This window comes from Balaenoptera physalus (assembly GCF_965194825.1).
Source record: "Balaenoptera physalus genome assembly, chromosome: 2".
In the NCBI taxonomy this organism is placed as follows: domain Eukaryota; kingdom Metazoa; phylum Chordata; class Mammalia; order Artiodactyla; family Balaenopteridae; genus Balaenoptera; species Balaenoptera physalus.
In genome coordinates, this window is record NC_138883.1 from 10,871,164 (window position 1) to 10,889,462 (window position 18,299).

Below are 18,299 nucleotides of genomic sequence, written 5' to 3' on the forward strand. Positions count from 1 at the left end.
TGGGAAATTGCTGATATGAATCCAGGAAGTCGGGACTCTAGAAACATCTGGGAGGCTGAGGTGCTGGGACAACACCTTGGGGGTCCTACAAGCCAAGATATAGAGTGAAGGAGGCGGCCCTTGGGGAGATGCCATCAGCACCTCTGGGCGTCAGGCCTTCATTTGTGAAGGTCACGTGACTGACCCTCTCCCGGCTGAAAGCAGGTGCTGGAGCAGCCTCACCAGACCCTCATCTCTCTGCAGGCTCAAACCCCACAGCACCTGATCTCCCAGGAACTTAGGGCCCTAAACCACTTGACCCAGTATAGCCACAGGCAGGGGTTGCTGTGGGCATGGTGGCACCATTCGCTTCCCAGTGAGGATTTTATTTTTGGCCTGAAACGTGCCCCCCACCCGTGGACAAGGCTGGGAGACAGACTGTGGCTCCGGAGATATTTCTCCCTGTCAGGCCCTACAGAGCCCTACAGAAAGATGGCCACAATTACCAGGGCTTGACACTGGTTATGGACTTACTTCTGCCTGGCTCTTTACCAGGCATGTCTCTGTGAATTCTCAGAACAATCCTCCCAGCGGGTGTAAGCATCGCCCCGTTTTGCAGATAAGAAAACTCAGTATCGATGAGGTGAAATCACTTGCCAAGGGCACACGGCTCATAAGCGGTAGCAGGGCTGGCTGTGCAATTTGTGGGACCCAGCGTAACAGGAAAATGCTGGGCTCCTTACTCAGAAAGTTAAGAATTTCAAGACAGCAATGACAGAACGTAAAACCAAGTAGGGAATCTTCTGAGCCTGGGTCTTGTGCAACTGCATAGGTCCTGCCCCGGGACTTGGACCCAGGTCTAGGGATTCCAGAACCTGTTCTTAAACTCCCACTCCCTTCCAAACCCACTAAGCTGCCCCAGAGCCCTCCTCTCTGCTCTGGTTCGTCCTCTTCCTCCCCCTCCTCTATCCGGCAAGCTGCAGTGACTAGGGGTGGAGTCATGGGCTTACCTTGGGGCTGAAAGGAACTTTGAAGAGAGGAGACCAAGGCGAGAGAGGCAGGAACTGCCAAGGTTCCACAGCTGGTGAGTGGCCCAGGTCGCAGACCTCCCAGTGCAGCCTCTATCCCCTGGGCTTTGGGAGAGAGAAATCCAAGGCCAAGCTGTCCGTTACAGACAGCTGGGAGTCTGCTTCAAGGGCAGAGCCACAATTAAATGGCAATAGAATCCCCTTTTAAAAAGCATTAACAAGGACTCAGTGGGGCTGGAATTTGACCCCAGGGCTTGAGTCTCACAGCACAGCAGAAGGGAAGGCCGGATCAGGCCTCTGCCCAGAATTCCAGCCCCACCTGCTCTGCAGCCCCAAATGCCTCCCAGCAGGAACAAGGCTGGCCTTCTGCACCCATAGCTGATGCCCAGGATGCAGAGAGTGAGGCTGTGGGGCCAGGCAGTTCTACCAGCTGTGTGACCTTAGGAAAAGTACATAACCTCTCTGAGCGTCAGTTTCCTGAAATGCAAAGTAGAGATAATAACAAGCTAGGATTAAATGAAATAATCCACATAGAACACGTAACATTATCTCATTTTTTAAAAAAAATAGCCTGTGTGTGTGTGTACAAAGAAGAAAGTCTAGAAGGATAAGAATAAACTTTTTAGAGCCTTGTTTTAGGGGCAGAGTATGAGGGGAAATCTTTCTGTAATTTTAACTCTTCGAGGAAAGCAAGCAGCTCTGCCTGACACCTGGTAGGTATTCGATTAGTTTTGTTTCCTGTTCCTCCCTTCTCGTTTCCTGCAGAAGGTCACAGTGACAGTCATCCTGCAGCACAGGACCCTTTTCTGAGAGTGAGTTTTGACAGAGGGAGGGGCTGGAGCAGATGAGCCCTGTTGCTGGGATTGGTGCCAACGGCGGCTTCAGGGAAGGGGATGGGAGCTTGTGAAGCCTGTGCGGGGCGAGGGGGCGGGGAGCAGGTGCGGGCAGACAAGCAGGGCCTAGTGATTCTGCCGGCATCTCGCTAAGACCTGGCGCTGCTTAGATCCCCCGCTCCCACTGAGCTAGACTCTCAGATCTATCCCCATCCCCTCCCTCCCACCCCAGCAAAAACCAGAGCAGCCCCGGGCCCGGGAAGCTGTGCTGTGGCGGCCCCTCCTCTGAGGTCCTAGACTGGCTCCAGCCCTGGTCCTTGCCCTGCCCCAGGGGAGGTCCCGCATCCCAGAGCTGGGAATCGCCCAAGCAGGTCATGGGACCCTCCGAGGCCATCTCTGGGGCAGCCCTCCTGGGGCCGGGCCCTCCTGGGAGGGAGGACAGATGCCATGGTCCCAGCGTCCACCAGTGGGAGCTGGGCCTCCCGTGTCTATGACGGTGACATCTTGGCTCCCTCTACGCCCCACCCCCAACCGCAGCTGAGAGGACCCGCCCTCCTGAGAAGGGGTGTGGGAAAGGGGTGCTCTGACCACCGGGAGCCAGGGCTGGGGGCAGCCAGGGACATCGTTAATGATTTCCTCTTCATCCTAGACCATAACCTTCCCCAGGAAGAATCTTCATGGCAACTTAGGGAAACACTGAAGTATAGGGAACAGAAAGGCTTTAGGGGCCTGGCAGGCCTGGGCTCGATCGTACCGCTTCCATATTCCAGCCGTGTAACGTTGGGCAGGTCACCTCCCTGCTCTGAGCTCCCGTAATGGGGTCGCCTCAGCAAGGCCCACTGGTTCTGCCTTCAGAATCACTCAGATCCATCCACTGGCCCATCCTGGTCCAAACCGCCATCTCTCCAACATGGACCAAGGCAATGGCCTTCCCTGCAGGGCATCCTGCTTCTCTGTCCCCTGCAGGCCATTCTCCCCACTGCAGCCAGAGGGCGCTCCTTCAGGCGCAGAGCCACTCTCCCCACTTCCCTGTCTAAAACCAGTGTGAGGCAGATAAATGTTTACCCACCTGCTGCCCATTTCCATGGTGTAAATACTCCCACCATGGCTGATTTCAAGCTACAAATAGTTTAACAATGTGCAACAATCCTGAAGATTTAACAAGTGGTTCTCATGTGCGGACATGAGTTGGTTGCAGCACACCACTGCTTAAAAACCCTCCAATAACTACTAATGAAGTTTAAACCCTGGATGACCAGGCCCCCGGTGATCTGGCCCCCACCTTGGCCATTCTTCCCACATTGTTCTTCCCCTGCCCCACTCAGAGCCTTTGCACCCGTGGTTGCCTCTGCCTAGAGCACCATTCTCCCAGTTCTTTATAATACTTTTTCTTCTTTCCTTTCCAATCTCAGCTCAGATGCGCCACTCAGAGTGGCCTCCCCTGACCGTCTTGAACCCCCTTGACTCCTGCTTACCTTTGGTCTCACCTCATTCTCGCTGAGGTCTATTTTGGTCTCATTACTCTGGGTTGTCTCCCTCCCTACTGGAATCTGATCTCCATCAGGGCAAGGATTGGGACTAAATTGTCCCTGCTGGGTCTTAGTGTCTAGAAGAATAGTACCAGACACACAGCAGGCGTTCGATAGTTGTGTGGGTACAAGCACAGCTTTGGAGATACACAGCTTTGGGTTTGAGTCACAGCTCCCCCACCAACCATCTACATAACCATCACTGAGTCACTTAATCTCGTTGGGCTTCAGTTTCCTCCTCTGTAAATCGGCGACAGCAGAGCCTATGTGATGGAGCAGTGAGAACCTAAAGATGACGTGTGTAGGATGTTCAGTACAGTATCTGTTGTTACCAGGGCCTCAGAAAATGGAAACAGCCTCTTCACTTGCATATATCCAGCAACAGGGACCTCATTCCCACCCAAGGTAGCCGTGTCCACCTCTGGGCCACTCTGGCCGCCAGAACATCTGCCCTTCCTTACACTGAGTCCAAATATGTCTCCTCATAGTGTCCCTCGTTAAGTCCTAGTTCAACTGCTTCCCCACAGAATGTCTTGTGTCTTTAGAACCACGTTGTGAATGTTGAGCACAGATTTATGTCACATTTTGGCATGGCAGGCAGATGTGACATCCCTCAGCAACTCTTCTCCAGTCATGAGCTGTCCGGTCTTGGCAAGTCTCCTGACCTTGCTGAGCCTCAGTTTCTTTCTCTGGGAAATGGGGGTTAACATAGTACCTACCTCATACGTAGTTGTGGGGATTAAATTAGCTGATATACACATACACTTAGCAGCTGGCACACAGTAAGTGCCCCCAACACAAAAAAAGCTGCTATCATTGCTATTACTCTGCCAGGTGTTAGTCCACTCCCGGATCCAGCATTTGTGCCATTTTCGGGTCCACAGCCATTTCTGGTTAAGGCCAGACCCTCTCTTGAAGCGCTGCAGCCAAGCTGGAAAAAGAGCCAGTTCTGTCTGGGTCACCCACCCCACGTGCACCCCCAGATGCCAGAGCTGCCCCCTCACGGTGGACCCCTCACAGTGGAGTCTCAGCACTTCCCAAACTCTCCTGGGGGATTACCTGACCCTGGGAGGTCACTCCACCACTGAGCTTGGAGGCAAGGCCCCCAAACCCCAGGCCACGAGCTTCCCTGAGTAGGGGCTGAATCCCCAGCTGGGGTGGCATCTGCCAGCTCCCTAGGTGCTCTGGGCATCCCGATGTTCCTAAAAACGCTGGTGCTGGTGGGTGAACGGGGCGAAGGAGACCAAGCAGGGGCAGCAGTGAGGAAGGAGGACCAGGGGAGTGTGGAGTTCTGAAGGCCAGGAGGAAGGGGGCAGAGGTGAACCAAGTTCTAACCTGGCTCCATGGTTCCCCAGTCCCCGGGACGAGCCATCGCACTCGTGATTGCATCACCTGTGCAGGTGTGATTAAGGTTCCGCATCAGTGGACTGAGAAGTGGGAGATCGCCAGGTGGGTCTGATGTAATCACAGGAGCCCTGAAAAGGCAGCGCGTCTTCTCCCGCTGGTGGCAGAGGAGCGAGTCTAAGAGATTCCAAGTCCATCTGACACCCTGCCCTCTCTCTCCAAATGTCCTTGTCCTGGATGCCAACCCCCTCGGGGTTCTGCTGTGAGCTCAAAGCTGAGGCTGAGAGTTCGGCCACGTCTCTGCCGATGGCCAGGACCTGCTCTTGGGAACAGGGACTGGGACCGTTTCTGCCCATGGCCCTGGGGGCATTTTAGGGGCTGATGCCATGCAACTGGGGAGATGTCTGGGCCAGTCTCCTCATCTTTAGACTATGCTCCTGCCCCCAGGGAAGCCTCCCACTGCCCCAATAGGAGAAAGAAGCAGCCTGTATGCAGCTCCGTGTTGTCAGGGCAGAGTGTAAGAGCTTCAAACCCACCTATTCCTCTAGTCAGGGGTGGGTGGAAATGCCCATGATCTGAGGGATATGTTAGTGTATCAGTCAGGGACCCTGCAGGTGGAATCGCCAGGTTTAGAAAGAAAAATACAGGACTCCCAGTTAAATTTGAATTCCAGATAAACAGCAAGGAATTGTTTAGCATAAGTATATCCCACGCAATTTTTGGGACATACTTAGACTGACGGACGATTAATTATGTGTCTGAAAGTCAAGTTTAACTGGATATCTTATATTTTATCTAATACAAGACACAGCAGGCACAAGCAAAAGATTAAATGAAGAGAAGTTGATGAAGTTGATGAGGGGACAGAGGGGTGGGCAGGGTCAAGGGCACCAAGGCAGACTGAGGCACCCGGAGTCCAGGAGCAATGGGAAGCTGTTACCATCCCAGGGAGGAAATCATGCTCTGGAGCCTGGAGAGAAGCCGCCTGAAGAGCTGCAGCCATGCAGGATGGAGTCCCTGGGACCCTAGGCCCGAAGCAGAGGAGGAGCTGGAGAAATAAACACCCCGACTTCTCTCTTGTCCCGCCCACCTGGCCTCCCATTGGCTGGACCCAGTCAAAAGCCAGAGGGCAGGGACCTTGGTGATGCTCTGGTCAGCCTGCTGGGCACAGAAGGGCAGAGCAGGGATTTGACAGCAAAGGGGAAACCAGCACAGTGTGGAAAAGGAAACCAGGGCTTCTTAATCCCCCTTGGGCTCTGTCCCCTTGACGAGACTTACAGAGGACTTTCCCAGAAGGCTGGGCGGGGATGGGGCAGAGTCACAGATGCTACACATAGGCCCCCAGTCCTCCAGGAAGAGGCTCCGAGTGCAGGCCAAGCACATGTGGCCAGATGTCCACAGGGGCCTTTCACCCCTCAAAGCGTGGCTCCAACTGGCTCCAAGCTCATTGGGGTCTCTGGCCCTTTGAGTCCAAAACCTCTCCCAAGACTTCCACCAGTTCCAGGGCTTCTGTTCTCCTGCCCCGCAAGGCCCCTGCTCCAGGCTGGCTATCTCCACCCAGACTGGACCCCTCCCCCCGGAGGCTCACTGTCTACAGCACCCACCATTCAGGAGCCTGACTGACCTTCCTGGGAAATTCAGGCAGGTGGGAGGTTGCCACCCCTCCCCCCTCCGCCACCACCCCTGGGTGCAGGGCTGGTCCTCCACATCGCCCTCCCCCACTGTCTCCTTCCCGGGTCCGCAATCTTCTCTCTCTGCTGTGCGGAGCTTCTCCCCCTCCTCTGAAGGCCCAGAATGAGGTGGGAGTCACATCCACCCCAAACATATATCCGAGTATTTCTCAGCAAAGACCCTCTCTCTCTCTGTCTCTCTCCCTCCCTCACTCCCTCCCTCCCTCCCCCCTTGCTCCTCCCTCCCCCCACCCGTGTACCTTGCACCAGGCTGTAGAAATGAAAGGACCCCCCCCCCCCAACAGGCTGCTCTTTGCCACGTGAGGATACAACGAAAAGACAGCCAGCTACCTACGAGCCAGGGTCTGCCGGCACGTTGATCTTGGTCTTCCCAGCCTCCAGAATTCTGGAACCAGTGGCAACCCTGCCTCAAACATACAGATGATGCCAGGCCTTAAGGGATGTCAGTGCAACGTGAGAATTTGGGTCACCGACTGAGAAGCAAGCTACCCACCCACCTGGAACGCTGACCTTGGACTGATCCACGAGAGCAGTAAAGGTCTGTCTTTGGTAGCCCCAAAGGAAACCAGATCATCTCTCCCTCATCTCCCCCACAGGCCAGGCCCTCAGTGTGGCCAGCAGAGCTCTCCTGGTCCAGCGCCTGCCGACTCCTCCAGCCCCACGTCTGCCCTTCCCCACACGCTGCACTCTGCCCAGGCCCACCTCCTGTGGTTGCCCAGCTGGCCACGGGCTCCAAGGCCACGGGCCTTGGCTCATGCTGTGCCCTCTGCCTGCGATGCCCTGCCCCCACCTGTGCACTGAGACAACCTTCACCTGCTGAGACTCAGGGCGGCCTGTTCCTCCTTTGTTGGAAGGTCTCGCGCCCCCCCACCCGCTAACCCCTCCCCCTCCTCCCTTCCCCACCCCTCCCCTCCCCCTTCCCTCCCCCTACTCCTCTTCCTGGCCCCTGCTCCCTGCCCCCCAGGCTGTGCCTCCCTGGGGCTGGGATGTAGGGTTTCTGCCTCCCTGGGGCTGGGATGTAGGGTTTCTACATCCCAGCAGCCGACACTGCTTCTGGCTCTTAGTAGAGCTCATGGCATTTAGTTTGTGCCTCGAGGATAAAAATAGTGATAGTTGCAGTTATTGAGCCTCAAGCAGCCACTGCTCTAGACCTTCTCATTTAAACCCTATATCGGCCCCATGAGGAAGGTGCTGGTTATGGCTCCTGACTTACAGGTGAGAACCTGGGGCCCCGAGAAGGCTGAGTAAGCCGTCCAGCAGCGGGAGAGGGGACATTCAGCAGACCACCCAAGCCGCATCTACTCTAATCCTGCACCAGCCACTGTGCAGAACCTGCCCAAAGGGTGGAGGGAAAGGGCATTGCCGATCCAAGAGGGTCCAGTGCAGCCACGTGCAGACGGATGGAGCAAGGTTGGGGGCACTGAGAGAATGAGGCTGCAGAAGGCGGGGATGATCTCTGGGGGGATGACCGCAGAGGCCTCGGAGATCCCACCAAGACCGCCCGGGCAGCATGCGTCAGATGCAGCCTGTTTTGATTCTCTCAGCATCCATGTGCCCCCTGGGGACGCAGCAGCCCTCACCCCGACGGGCACCAGACTGCGTGGGTCAGAAACCAGGCCTCTGGGCACCGCAGCCTGGAGATTATCTTCAGGCCCCAATGGTCCTCATCCCAGGACTTGTGACACAGCAGACACCTGATCCCATTTGGTCAGGCTAAATAGAGACCTAGAGGCCTGGAGAGAAGGACAAGACTGAGGGGCCAGCTGGCCATCTGGGGCCACCCATAAGCCCTGCATCAACAAGAAGAGGAGCCCAGGGGCTGGCAGTCGTCCCCCACAGCACAGCCCTGACTGCTGGCAGCACCGGTGTGCACCCAGGTCACGTGCTTCTCGGCGGCCCGGCCAGGAGCGATGACAGTGCAGTTTGGAGGGGATGCTGGCTGGCTTCAGTGGAATCTGGAAAATTGGGAAGTAAGAGAGGAAGGGAAAGAACAGAGAGAGAGAGAGAGAATTTTAAATCCAGCCCCTGTATTAACCGAGTGAACTTGGAAACGTATCTTAAAGCCTCCATCTCCTTATCCGTGAAATGGTGACCGCCACATCGGCCCCTCAGGACAGTGTGAGACTGACCACAAGTGCCCATGCTTTTCAAGCTCTCGGCCACCGCATTCCAGTGTCCGCTCACCCCAGGGGTCCCAGGGCCTCCTGGAGGGTCAGCCTCGCTGGGGCGTGTACAAGCCCGTGTGTGCATGGGTGTGGGAGAGAGTGACCTGTGCAAACACATGCATTGACTGAATTCTGCCCAACAGCCGGTTACTTTGCAATTATGTGTAACGGGAGGCTGAATCCCAGGATTCAGAGACTTGTCCAAAACCATTGTTGTCCCATTTTTTATTTCTGGTTTTGAAATATTTACATAGGCTTGATTTCAATTCCAGCTGACTTACAATTAGAATTTTTATTCTCAGAGAGCAAAGAGGCGTGGGTACCCCAACTTACAGCTGCTCATTCTGGTTTCAGAGGCGCTCAGAGTCTGGAGGAGCCTGTGTTCTTAACAGCTCTCAGGACCGTGCCTTCCTTCTTTCCTCAGGGCTCCAGAGAGGGGAAAGACTTGCATAGGGTCACACGGAACTTTCCAGAAGGGCCAAGACCAGCACCCTAGAGGCCAGGCCTGAGCTCTCCCCAAGGTGCCAGGTGCCTCTCACCACACACATGCACCAAGAAAGAGAGACAGTTCTATATTTTTAGGAAACAAGAGACATCAACAGTTACTTAATATATTTATAAGACTAGTTCATTTGCTAACTGCCCTGCCAACTGGTAGATTAAATTCACCTCTTTTCTTCACTGGAAGAAGGTAAGCTGTGTGTGTAGTGTGTGTGTGATCTAAGCATCAACAGCACGTGTGTGTGTGTGTGTGTGTGTGTGTGTGTGTGTGTGTGTGCCTGTGTCTGTTCTGTGTGTCTGTGTGTCTGTCTGAATGCACCAGCTACCAGCAGGGACGCCTGGCACTAGCAGGGCTGAGTCCCCCCCAACTTTCCTGCTTAATGGAGAACCCTAAGCTTCATGGTGATCCCTGAAGCTCTTGCTTCTGCTTTGCTTGAACTACGGCTGCATTTCCCTCTGCTGGTGACCTTCAGGGCTGTTTATGAGCCCGTTTCAGCGAGCCATCCCTATAACAATCACAAGGTATTTGAAATCCAAACACCTGGCCCTCCTGACGGCAGCTATTCCTGAAATCCAAAGCCATCCTTGGGGAGCCTCTCTCACTCCTAGCAGACCTCCTCCTCCCTTCGCACGCCCTCTTCCCATTGCACCACCTCACCGTGCACATTTTGACCATTAATTCTATGTTGGGGAAGCTGTCCTGTGCACTATAGGATGTTTAGCAGCGTCCCTGACCTCGACCCACTAGATGCAGTAACATCTAGTAGGAAACCCACCTCCCTCTGTTGTGGCTACCAAAAATGTTTCCAGGAATTGTCAAATGTCCCCTGGGGGGAAACTGTCCCCAGCTAAGAACCACTGTTTTCAACCAACCACCATCCCCTCTGTCTCTATTAGGAAGTTTAAACTAATAACAACATCTAACATTTATTGACGTAAGTTTTTATTCTAAGGAATGTATATATACAGAAGTTCTCCCTTATCCATGGAGGATACGTTCCAAGGCCCTCAGTGGATGCCTGAAATGATGGATAGCACCAAACCCTATATATACTGTTTTTTCCTATACATACATACCTATGATAAAATTTAATTTATAAATTAGGAACAGTAAGAGATTACCAACAGTAACTAATAATAAAATTGAACAATTATAAAAGATATGTGAGTGTGGTCCCTCTCTCTTTCTCTCTCAAAATACCTATTGTACAAATTCAATGCCTTTTCCATCTTAACTAAGTGCTCATCACACGCTGTGGCTGTAACTTTTGCAGTTTGAAGTTCGACAGCAAAACTAGCACAAATTTCTTTATCCTTCTTCACAATTTCCCAGATAGAAGGTTTATTCTCACGCTACATCTTATCAACCTCAGCATACGATTTTTTTCTTTTCTTATTAATTTGTGAGCTCTCACCTTTTCACTTAAAAGAAGCACTTCACGGCTTCCTTTTGGCACATCCAAATTGCCAGCATCAGTGCTCTTACTCTTTAGACCCATTATTAAGTAAAATGGTTACTTGAACACAACTACTGTGGTACCGCAACAGTCGATCTGATAACTGAGAGGGCCACTAAGTGACTAACGCCGGGATATGCTGGACAAAGGGATGATTCATGTCCCAGGCAGGACGGAGCAGGATGGTGTGAGATTTCGTCATGCTACTCAGAACCGCTTGCAATTTAAAACTTATGAATTGTTTATTTCTGGAATTTTCCATTTAATATTTTCAGACTGCGGTTGACCAAGGGTAACTGAAACCATGGAAAGTGAAACCGAGGGTAAGGTGGGGACGACTACTATATATAAAATTTAATCCTTGCAACCTTCCTATGAGGCATAGGTACTATCATTTCTTCCCCACTTTATAGATCAGAAAGCCAAAGCTCAGAGAGGTTAAGTAAGTTGTCCAAGGTCACACAACTAGCAAGTAGTGGAGCTGGCAGATGACTCGAGTCTTGGTTCTTAGCCACTTGGCTCCGCAAGGGAGATCTGGGGCAGTCAACTTACAAGCAATTCTGTGCTGGGAGTGGCCCCTGCCTGACCCATTGGAGTGGGAACAAGGAAGCACAATGACATTGACACCCAAATAGCCTGTGCTTAAGCCTCCAGCTGGTCACTGGGGCTTGTGGTCTATTGCAAACCACAACCTCCCTGCCTCGAAGCATTTCTGGGAGTCTCCAGGGGGTAACAGGCATCGTAAATGTGCCCATGAGGATGTCTGGCCTACTTTCTGGGCCCATCCCCCTCTGATGTGGTGGGATTCCTGCCAATTTGCCCAGCAACTTGGGTTTTAGGGTCCAGGGCATGATGTGATTAGCAGCCACTATGATCACACCGTCAGCTTGGGAGGGAGCTGCGGAAAAGCAGAATGAATTTCTGGGAGCTGTGGCTTCTGCCTTGGTGAGCCCCTCTCACTCTCCAGCCTCAAATTCCCTTTCCGCAGAAAAAGGACAATGGAGCAGGTGAACCCCCGGACCTTCTGGTTCTGACATTTCTTGATCTTCTGACCTCTCAGTTCTCTGTGGGACAGAGGCTATGTGGGCGGAGGTGTCACCATCACCAAGTGCAGGCGAGCCCCAGGAGGGCCTTGGTTCCTCCATCAGGATGATAACACCTCCCTCCCGGGATGGCCATGCAGGTGCCTGGACCCCTGCAGGGGCTGCTAAACGGGGGCATCTGCATCCCTTCCCACCCCCAGGATGTCGGGCGCCTGGTCCACTGCCTGCCTCCTCCTCAGCCCCGCCTCCCACCCAGAACCCAGGCCCTCCTCATCGCAGCAAGCCCAGGCCCTTCCTCGGAGTGCCAGATCTGGCTGACATCTCTGCAGTGTCACATGGCCACTTTGGACTCCCCGAGAAACAAGGCCAAGGTGAAGCCGTCAGCCGCCTTTCAGCTGGCTGCCCTGCAGAGATGCCAAACGGGTGAGAACTGCATTTCTGGAGCTGTCACTTTGCTCCCCGCAAGCTCTGCCTCCAGAGCGGCTGGCCAGGGGCTGAATACGAGAGGCTCCTGCCCTCACCGCTCCACTGCAGTTATGGAGGGGTGGCACTGGGCCGGCAAGGAGCTGCTGGATCCAGCAGGAAATGCAGCGCCTGACACAGCCTGGCTCACCCCGGGGCAGGAGGGAGGGCCTGCTGCATGCTTGTCTTGGTTGGGCGATGAGATGCCTTTCCCTCTTGCCCAAGGGCAATAGAGAGCTCCCAGATCTGCTTGGAACATGTTTATGTTCGTGGCTAATCTGTTCCCAGCAGCTAACAGAGCTAACTCGAGTCCCCAACAGTGACTCAGGCATGGTGACTCAGGTTGGCCCACAGGGTCAGCAGCCTGCAGGATGGCTCAGTCCAAGGCCCACTCACTGGTCACCTGAGCCTGCCTGACCCATGGGGGATGCCCTCCCCTCCTGCACACACCCTCCCCCTGCAGGTGGCAGGTGGGAAGGAAGAAGTACTGTGGATGAGCGTCTCCTGAGTGCTGGGCCCTGGGTGGGCTGTTTGAGCCCTGGGACCTCATTTAACCCCTTAAGAGCCATGGGAGAGAAGACTCATCCCTCTCCTATTCTCAGACGATGAAACTGAGATTCAGAGGGGTGCAGGGCTGTAGCCAGGTCCCACAGCAAGCGAGGGTTGGGCTGAGATTAGCCGGCACCAGTGCCCATGCTGGAGACAGGACAGGGCGGTGCTAACTGGGATTGCATGTGGGTGGTGACTCCGCAAGGAAGATGTTGTCTGCACAGGGCTGACCAAGCGTGTCCCCACCAGGCCCAGGACCACCCCCTACTGGGACCTCCTCCAAGGGCAAGACACTCCGCGGAGAAAGAGCTTACAGACAGTTGGCCCTGGGGCTACAGTGCTTCTGCGGCAGATGCTTCCATATCCGAGGGCTGAAGCCCAGGAGCCGAGGTAGACGGCCTCACTCTGCGTCTCTGGGCGGGATAACTCGGGGCTGCCAGCTGAGGATGGCTGGTGAGTTGTATGACGGGGGATGAGGTATAGAGCAGGGAAGTGTGAGGCTGGCTGAGGCCGTGGCTCTGCCATTCCTTTCTGTCCTGCTGGTCTGTCCTGGCCGCTCTGGTCTGAAGGGTCAGTCGTGGATGGTCATGGCTCGGGAAGGCCCCAGCCGCCTGCAAAGAGCTCGTGTCCCACAATGGAGTCTGTGCCTCACATCTGCTAACGGTGATGCAAACCCTTTCAAGACCCCATTGTTCCTCCCTTGACATGCATGGGGGCTGCTGGAGGGAGCAGGGCCGGGATCAGGCTGCCCTTCGCCAGGCCCCAGGGGCCCCCCCTCATCCTTGAGGGTGTCACCTCCACATCTAGGGTGTTGATGAGGTGTGAGGCTGACCTGCCCTTCTCTCCCATCTGAGGGGCGGGGTTACACCCTCCCTCTGCTTTCTATGAATAGGCAGACTGTCTTCTCTCCCAGGAGTCTGCCTTGGCCCCCAGAGCTGGGAGGTTGATGGGGTTCCAGACTGCTCCAGAGGAAATATACTGTCAGTTGGCCGCACTCCAGAGGGCACAGTGCTCATGGTAAAGAAAGGAAGGGGGTGGGGGACTTCTCTCTGCCTTCTCCTCGTCCCCTCCTTCCTTTCCACAGATGCACCTCCCTCCCTCCCAGAACTTGGGGCCTTCGTCTGCCCTCCCCACCCCTGCAGGCTGCCCTCTGTCCTCTCCAACCCAGAACTCTGCCCAGGGTGTGGATCTCTTTCCTGTCCCTCTTCATCTCTTGAAACCAAAATAAACTGATATTAAGAGGCAGCAGGGCTGGGAGCCAGGACGCCAAGGCTGCAGAGGTGCTTATTTTAGCAGATGATGTTCCATCACTGGGTCAGAACTGTCCCAGGCACTGAACCACATCCCAGCTCCCGCCCCCTTTTCACCCTTCTCTGGCTCTTCCTCTCCTTCCTGAAAGAGGTATCGCTGTCATATGGAAAACATGCTGGGCTTGGCTCCCTCTCTGGTCCCTACTAGGTTTGGGGCTCTATGAACTGCCTCCCTCCCCAAAACTTTACTCATTGAATTCAGATTAAAATAAACATGGAGGGAAGCCTGAAAGGGAGAGGTCTGGTGTGTGTGTGTGTCTGTGTGTCTGTGTGTCTGTGTCTATGTGTGAGAGTGTGTGCAGCCAAGAACCAGGATGATGCTGGTGGACGTGCCACAGCCCTTCCCAGTTTAGATCCAGGAGCTGTGTGGCTTGCGTGTAAGCACATATAGCAACAGCCATTTAATGAGCACCTACTATGTGCCAGGAACTGTTGTAGGTACTGATACTCAGCAGTGAACAGAAAGACTATCCAGATGGGACAGACAGGCAATAAGCAAGTGACAAATAAATGTATAATAGTTAAGGGGGGGTGATAAGTGCTATGGAGAAAAATGAAGCAGGGTAAGGAGATGGAGAGGGAGGGAGGGGAGGCTCTATGTAGGATCGGGAGAGTAGAACCCTCCTGGTGCCATGTGTGAGCCCTGGGGGCTTTCTCTTGGTGGCCCAGCCTTCTTTCTGCTGCCCTGCAGGTTGACCAGTTGTTTGGTTTCTGCCTCTGCATCTATGCCCCATTTAGCCCTTTCTGTCCCCACAAAAACCTTCCCTGGAGGACTGTTCCACAGGACCACCTCTGGGGCCTTGCACAAAGGCTCCAAAGATCACTGGGGCCAGGACTTCTCAGATGCTTGTGTAATTTGTAATCAGGGACACATAAATTAAAACTGCAGTGAGCTACCACTATTGACCATCAGAATGGATAATGTGAGAAAAGATGGAAAATGCCAAGCGTTGGTGAGGATGTGGAGGAACTGGAACTCTTACACACGGCAGATGGGAAAGTAAGTTGGCACAACAACTTTGGAAAACTGGTAGTGTTCCTGGAACTTAGCCTATGCTGATTTTCTGATCCAGCGATTCCTGTTTTAGGTGCTGACCCGACGGAAACGGGTATGGATATTCACCAGAAGATAGTCTAGAAAGTTCACCGCTATGCTATTCATGATAGCTGAAAACTAAGTACCACCCAAAGGTCCATCAGCAGCAGAGTGAATTAACTGTGACATATTCATAGCATGGATATACTACGCAACAAGGAGGAACAATCCATAACTACATGAAACAATATAGACGGACTTCACACCATACAGTTCAGCGGAGGAAGACACAGGCGTGACTCCATTCACACGGAGTTCAACCACCTTGAACCACTAGCTGTTAGGAGAGTGGTCACCCTTGGCAGGAGGTGGTGGGTGGTGGGACTGAGATGGGTGCAGGGAGCAAAAGGGGTCTTCTGGGGTGCTGGTAATATTCTCTCTTTGACGTAGATGCTGGGGTGTCTGTGAGTTGATTGAGCTGTATGCTTATGATAGGTGTGCTTTTCTGTGGGTATATTATTCTTTAATGAAACGTTTTAAAAAATTGGTGCTGTTCAGGCCTTGCCTCGGATGAATGAAATCAGAATCTCTGGGGGAGAGGCAGACGTGGCTAAGTTTAATAGGATTCTAACGTACAGCTAAGGTTGGGAATCACCAGGTTAGCCCAACCTGTTCATTTTGGAGTTGAGTGACCTGTGATGTCCACAGACAGGCCAACCCGTGTTTATCTCAGGGTCTGTGGACCTTTATCTGCAGCTTCAAGCCTCTTAAATGGGATGAGTGAAGGACCAGCGGAACAGCAAATATTCACCGATTTATAGTCGTAGCCTTGCAGGGCTCCTTGTTCTGCCCCAACATTTGGATTCCCATTACCTGGGGGATAGAGCTGCGACTAAAAGCATTGGCTTTTGCAGCAGGCAGATGTGGTTCAAACTGCTAAACCGTCACTTATAGATTCTGGGATTATGGACAAACTCCCCAGCCTCTCCGAGCCTCAGTTTTCTCATCAGTGAAATGGGGTGACAGTAGCACTTGCTGGAAAAGTTGTGTGAGTACAGCCAGAAGACGTTATCATATATGAGTCAAAGTGTATCTGGCCAGTCCCCTCCCCCTGCTGTCCACCCCCAATGCACTTTCTGTACCCCGTGATGCTTCACCCACCATTTGGGCTCTTAATTTTCAAAAGATGAGTGCAGGCACAGGCAACAGGATTTGGAGACTGAGTTTCTCCAGCTTTCTTGACTCTAAGTGGTTTGTCTGGACGGGCAGGGAGAGGCAAGGCAGAGGGTCACCTGAGAAGGCACCCTGTGTCTGCCCATGGCCCAGCCCTCCCAGGCCAAATCTGAGGTCTGTGACACATTGACAGCAGAGGAATCTGTGCCCCATGTCTGGCAGGGATCCCAAGGAAGCAGCAGGACCCCAGGGGTGCATTCCACGGAGTCCAGTAGAACTCCTTACCACTGAGAAAAATTTCCAGACATTAAAGAGCCCTAGACAGCCGCCACCTTCTCCTGCACCCCGCCACCATGGCACACAGTCTGGGAGGGGCTGAGTGTGAGTTGTCCTTGAAGGGTCGCCAGCCACAGTGGCCTGCGGGGACTGTCCCAGCGGGAGTGATGTGAGTAGCTGGGAGACAGCCTGAGACTAATCATGTCCTCAGCCGCGGGTCAGCCCTCCAGAGCACTGACCCGACCACAGGGCACCCTGAACTCACTGAGATTTATTTCCAGATGAACTATGCAAAGTGAGCCACGCCAGGGGGTCATAAATCCAATATCCTGAAAGGGGGAAGGGGTCTTTGAAATTGAAATTATTTTCCATTTAGAGGAATAACACCAAGTGACACTTGCAGCCCCCTGACTCTGACACCTGAGATCTGAACGCAGATGCAGGCATATGGGTGCCTGGCATCCTGTGTGCTCAGTGCGTGTGCCTCTATGCGTGTTGTTTTTTTGCCACCCGAGGCTGACATTTTGTGGCACTCCGTCGATTCCAGAAACGGGGTATTCTTCCCTGGCCCTGGAGGAAGGGCTCCCTTCTGCTGTGTGCCTCTGCTCAAGGCTTGCCCACATGCTTATTTGCCCTTTGTAGCTCCAGCCCCACCCCATGGCCTCCAGCAACTGGATCCTGGTACCTCTAAATATCAGGCTCTGCCACCTGCTACACGTGCAGTGATTTCTGCAAAGGCCCTTACACTGAACTCTCTCATCTTCCCTTCCCTCTCGTTCAGCCCATCTTCCTCCCTGCCTTCCTGCCTGCTCTCAATCTCCCTCCTTCCTCTCCTCTTTCCCAGCCTCCCTGTCTCCTCTCCTTCCTCTTACTTCTCTTCCCTCCATCCTCTCGTCCCGCTTTTTTCTGCCAGTTCTCTTCCCTTCTCATCTTTTCTACACTTCCTTCCTTGCTCTTGTGTCTTTATCTCCCAGCTCCGTGTCTCTTACCCTCTGCATCTCTCTCCTCTCTCGCTCCCTCCTGGGGAGTTCCAGAAACATATCCATATATGGCCTCCATGTCAGGGATCACAAGTGATGACATCAAGGGAGGGCCAAAGCTCCGAGATGCTCTCCGAAGTGCAGTCCGTAATTGACGTGCCCTGGAGGAACCAGGATCGCGGCTTCCCCAGTGTAATCTTTAAACAGGAAATCTGAGATTCATAACATCTTATAGCTTGGCTTGCCATCATTGGTCATGCGGTGGGCCCGAAATAAACTCCCTGCTTCAAAGGAGAGTGTTTCAGAACTGCCTGGCACAGCAACCAGGAGCCCAGGGCCAGGGCAGAAGGCAAGCTCAGGGAGCATGTTCTGAATTAAGACACTCTCAAGAAAATCTTTTTTATTACCCCTGAATTGTACCCTTGTTTCAGAGCCTAACAGGTAATGCATGCTTTCAACTTTCTTTTACAGAAAGATTGCTTGTCTGGCTGGGGCTTACCGCTGCAGTGCCTATTTGTAACCTCTTAAAGTCAAAGTATGTTCTTGCGTCTCCCTCTTTCTCTTATTCTCTTGAGTTTTAAAGCGAGCTGGTGACTTTCATTTTGGATTTGGGGGACAAGAATCGGCTGTTTGCACGTACTTGTCCGATCTTCTGGAGGATTCTTGCTCAGAATATCACTCTGCTGTGCACTTCTAAAAATGGAAATGTAAAAGGAGTTATCAATGATGCTATTGTTGGTTCCATAGGCCTTGGGCAATGTCTGTGTCAGACAAATGAATTTCAGACATGCTTTTAGGTTGAATGAAAGATATTGTCATGCATGGGGGCGTCAATTTCATGTGCCATTTATGGTGCGTCTATGTGTGTGCAGTACTGTGTGTGGCGGGAGCAGGTGATAGCAACCTTGGATGCCATGGGCTATACCTACAATGACGTGGGGTT

At 53.3% G+C, this 18,299-nt stretch overlaps 1 protein-coding gene and 1 long non-coding RNA gene across 3 annotated transcripts in view; one reads left to right on the forward strand and one right to left on the reverse strand.

Annotated features, from left to right (window-relative positions):
- Positions 1 to 7,333: 7,333 nt before the first annotated feature.
- On the reverse strand, positions 7,334 to 17,443 carry LOC309654793. Of its 2 annotated transcripts, XR_014260444.1 has the most exons (4): positions 17,366 to 17,443; positions 8,903 to 9,139; positions 7,436 to 8,359; positions 7,334 to 7,405 (listed from the first exon to the last, which is right to left on the reverse strand). It is a non-coding gene; the product is annotated as an uncharacterized lncRNA (long non-coding RNA). The 2 variants fall into 2 exon arrangements; XR_014260445.1 differs by lacking the exon at positions 17,366 to 17,443 and having other exon boundaries at positions 8,903 to 11,775.
- Positions 17,444 to 17,651: 208 nt separating this feature from the next.
- Positions 17,652 to 18,299, forward strand: part of ASB2 (ankyrin repeat and SOCS box containing 2) — a 42,858-nt gene continuing 42,210 nt past the window's right edge. Inside the window, exon 1 of the mRNA XM_082449201.1 lies at positions 17,652 to 17,797. The gene's annotated coding sequence lies outside the window, so the exon portion shown is untranslated. The remainder of the gene's footprint in view (positions 17,798 to 18,299) is intronic.